This window comes from Zootoca vivipara, chromosome 16, assembly GCF_965207765.1.
Source record: "Zootoca vivipara chromosome 16, rZooViv2.hap1.1, whole genome shotgun sequence".
Classification (NCBI taxonomy): domain Eukaryota; kingdom Metazoa; phylum Chordata; class Lepidosauria; order Squamata; family Lacertidae; genus Zootoca; species Zootoca vivipara.
The window spans coordinates 30739489-30744080 of record NC_142599.1 but is presented as its reverse complement, the minus strand read 5'-3'; positions in this window follow the sequence as shown (position 1 = coordinate 30744080).

Genomic DNA, 4592 nt, shown 5'->3' with positions numbered 1-4592 from the left:
TGTGATTGTCAGCCTCATTTATTTGGTATCCCCCTGGGCTTAGGTTGCCTTGGGTTTCACGGTCTTGGGAGTTCCAAGTCCACAAGAGGTAAAGTCAGGAATTTCCTTTCTTTTGGGGGGAGAAGGTGCGAACGGGAGGGAGATGGTTTTAGCCTCTGCATAAATGCAAAGGGATTGGCTGGAGGCATAAGGGGTGCTGCTCCCAGACCGCCACATCTGGCCATGTTTTGTTCACCCCACTTCCCACCATTTTTTCTGGGGCTGTCAGTGACCCTCAAGTGCTTGTTGACAGAACCTACTCAGCAGGAAAGCACTGCAGGGCTGTTATTCAGTGTTGGGGCCAGGAAGGGCGGAGAAGGGACTTCACTGAGCATCCCCTCTTCTCTACAAAGCGTATCCCAAATGATGCCCCCAGAACTGGGCCATCCAAGAGGCAAGTTGTTTTAACCACTTTGGGTGGCAGGATCTACAGGAGAAGCAGATCCCAATATGAATCTTTATTCCCCTCCCCCTTTGTTCCTGATGTAGATCTTCACTCACCCCTTCTTCCTTGGTGGGGAGGGGAGTTGCCAGTTTGTGCATTGTCTCAGGTGCCCAAGTGTTTTGGGAACAGCCCTGGGTTCCCCCCCCCCATGGTGATGTTGGGCAGAACACTTCCGAGTTTTGTCAAGTTTTAATTGTTCTAGCCCCATGGTTTTCAACTGGTGAGTTGCGGCTCCTTGGGGAAACTTCAGGAATGTTCAGGGGAGCCAAAGTGGGCATCTTCCCTCCCCATCCCTTTATTTACTTGCTGCCCATGTCTTCCTGCATCTCTGTCTCCTCCTCCTCCTTCTCACTGCCTTTGCCCTTCCCCTTGGGAGTCTTTCCCTCACCCCTTCCTTCTGAATTTGCATCAGCCACTAGCTAAAGGAATAGAATAAAACACAAAGCACTGAGGAGAGAGCCAAATGCTTAGCTCTGCAAAGTACGTTCCAGGGAAGTTGACATCAATACAAATGCCAGAATTAATACACAATCCTCTGGCCGCAGATAAAACATGGGAAGCAATAGGATTTCTTTTGATTAAAAATTAATTGTGTGAGGTCTCACCCACCAACTTCTCTGCCTCTCTTAGCTTTCCCAAGTCCGTCACCTTGGCATCAAAGGAATGAACTTGCTCCCAGAGCCAGGAGCTAATTGCATCTCGGACACACGCCTGACTTCTGTCCAAGGGGGAGATGTTACAAACAGTGCAAAACACTGGAAAGCCCCAACACATTTTACCTGCAGAACTGTTTTGTAGTTTGACATTTCTCAAAAATCCACATCAAATGCCTAGATATAGCTGTGATTTTTCAGTTCTGCTTGTATTAAGAGGCATAGACTGAAAAGATTCCATGGTCGTGTCTCTCAATGATACAAAACTTATGAATACAAATGTGGGGAACAGAAACACTTCAGGGCCTATAGCTTTAGATTTGGGGGTGCAGAAAGATAAAGGCAGGGTTCTGCCCCACCTTATCTGAGTAACCAGCCTTCCCTGACTTTAAGTAAACCATTGGCATTTCCCCCAAACATGGGTAAATATTTGCACTTATTTTTATTATCTATGCAGGTCAGCCTTCAAAATTTATTTGAAAGCTTTTTTTTATATATATAAAAAAGGCAAAGGACATGCAGCCCATCTTACTGGTTGCTCCCAAATATGGCTTATTCAAAGGTATCTGTGACTTTTGGGCTACAAAAGGCATAAATCAACATAATGGTCAATTCTGGGCAGGGGGTGTAGATGTAGAAGTAGTAGTAGTGTTTGGTTTTGATATTCTGCTTTATCACTACCCTAAGGAGTCTCAAAGCGGCTAACATTCTCCTTCCCCTTCCTTCCCCACAACAAACACTCTGTGAGGTGAGTGGCGCTGAGAGACTTCAGAGAAGTGTGACTAGCCCAAGGTCACCCAGCAGCTGCATGTGGAGGAATGGGGACGCGAACCTTCCCGAGATTACGAGTCTACTGCTCTTAACCACTGCACCACACTGGCTCTCCATGTAGGACAAAGCAGCAACTGTATGCTTGCCTGCCCCACTACAGGGCAGTTGAACTCTTGCACTGTTGCAATAAGAACTCTTACAGCAGAATTTAACAAGAAGCGTGTAAGAAATAAAAGGGGAAGCCTCAAAATGAATCATCCTGAGCCTGGAAAACATGAGCTGCTGGTGCAAGAAAGTTGTTTACAATCGAATTATGCCCCCCCTCACCCCCAATCGGACACAGTGACTCTCACGTTCTCCATTTCACCCCTATTGGTGTCCTGCCAGTGACAGCAACTGTGTCACCCTCTTTTGAGTATCAGGGAGCCTGTTGGTTTAATGGGTGGCAATCCAAGCTAAGCAAACCATTGATGCTGTTGGAAATCAATCCCCATCATCCTAGAGACCATGGGCTAAGCTGGCAGGGAATGATGGGAGTTGTAGTCCAGCAACATCCAGGGAACCAAGGTTGAAGAACACAGGTGTAAAGCCTTTGTTGTCTCTAGTCAAATAGTTAAGAACTCAGCCTATAGCTGCTCACAAAAATGTTTAGCTCAGGGACAAGAAACCTGCAATCTTCCAGATCAGGCATCCCCAAACTGCGGCCCTCCAGATGTTTTGGCCTACAACTCCCATGAACCCTAGCTAACAGGACCAGTGGTCAGGGAAGATGGGAATTGTAGTCCAAAACATCTGGAGGGCCGAAGTTTGGGGGTGCCTGTTCCAGATGTTGCTGGACTCCCAGTTCTCACCATCCCTGACCCCTGGAGCCCCACATTTAGAGGGCTGCAGCTTCCCCATCCCCGTTTTTAGTTCAAATGTGGGAGTCTGGTACACGCTGCCCTCTAGATGCTGTTGGACTGCAACACCATTCAGTCCGTCAGTATGGCAGTCAGGGGTTATGGGTGTAGTCCTGCAACCATGTTGGCTACCCCTGGTTTAATCTGTTCCGCTGCTGTTTTCGATGGCAGCTTTTATGTTTTGCCCTGCTTATTTGTAATGCTGGTTGTAAATATTTAATATAAAAGAATGAATGAAACCACTTGCCATTTTCTGATGCCCATAGGCTGGGCAGCCACAATCAACCAGGCAATTTCTTTTTGCACAAGCTTGAAAGCAGGAAGTGCCATCACTCAACTTTGGCTTCGTCAGCACTGCTGTGTCATCATCACATGGCACCACCATGAAGCCAAATGGGTTATGCGGAAGCTTTGTACAGGGAGGTAAAAATAAAGGATGGCAGCCATATCACTGTCTCTAGACAAGCTCACCCCACGCTTGGCTCCAGCCTAATTCCCCAGCAGCACCACCACCAATATTAATTAAAGATTCAATGAACAGTTTGACAAAGGAGTAATTAAGTGGGGGACAGAACAGGAAAGGCTACCCTCCTGGGCCCAGGAAATTGATCAGATCCATTAAAGGGCTTTTTTTCTCTGTCCCTGCAAGTTCCCACTGCTTTCGGAGGTGGTGACCAAAAGAGAAAACAAATGCGAGCAGAGAGGCTTAAATCTCTGTGCAGTACAGCCCCCTCCTCTGTCATCACATTTGATGAGTAAGGAGGGGGTAAAAACCTGCCTCCTCCGCATGCAGCTGTGGAGGGGTGGGTAGTTTTAGAAGCCACACCTTTCTGTGTAAGCAAACAGTTCAAACTTGGAAGTGCCTGATTAAAGTATGGTTGGAATGGGAAAACTTTGGCCCTTCAGAAGTTGTTGGACTACAACTCCCATCATCCATGACCAATAGGCCACGTTGACTGGCATTCATGGGAATTGGGAGTCCAACAATATTTCAAGGGCCACAGGATCCTTATCCATGAAGTATGCCATTAGACAAATCCACAGAATGGTCATAGGGAAGTCAAGTCTTCTCTCATCCTCAGGCCGATTATGCCCCTAACCAAAGAATATAAACAGGCAGCCCACAGCTAGGCAATGAAAACTGGAGGAATTTAGAAAGGAAAGCACATCAATCCCCCTTATAGACCTGGCAGGCTGGAGAGAACCCAAACCACCTAGAATTGCTACAGTGTTACCGGGTGTTTGGCCATCCTTCAAGATTCCTGGAAGATTAGGCAGCCCCGCAAGCCCCAGAGGTCCTTTAAGGTGCCTTAAAAATCAAGCTACTATTTTCCTTATGCAGAGTCTAGCAAAGGGCAAGGAACACGTCCTTGTTTAATGGGAGAGTAAGGCCAATGTTGACACTATTTCCTGGCTCATGTCAACATTTCTATAGCCCTTAATATTAAGTACTTGGGCAACACTTCAGTGAAATCTCAGAAGTCAAAGAGTTAAGATTTGCACTAATTGAGACATGTATTTCAGCACCATATAGGACTATGGGGTGACTCATGCCCTTTTCCTGGATACGCCACTGTCACTCACCACCCCAGACATGCACCGTTCTGTGGTCACTGAGCACACTCAGACCTCATTCATCTAGTTGGGGATATTTTTCAATTTTTGGTCCCTTTACAAAACATGCATTTCCCAAGCCTGCCTCCCCTTTATGTGTGGACGGGTGAGAGTGCCAGCATGGACATGCTCAGACCAGAACCTTGACATGAATGGAGGCAACTCGGGAAG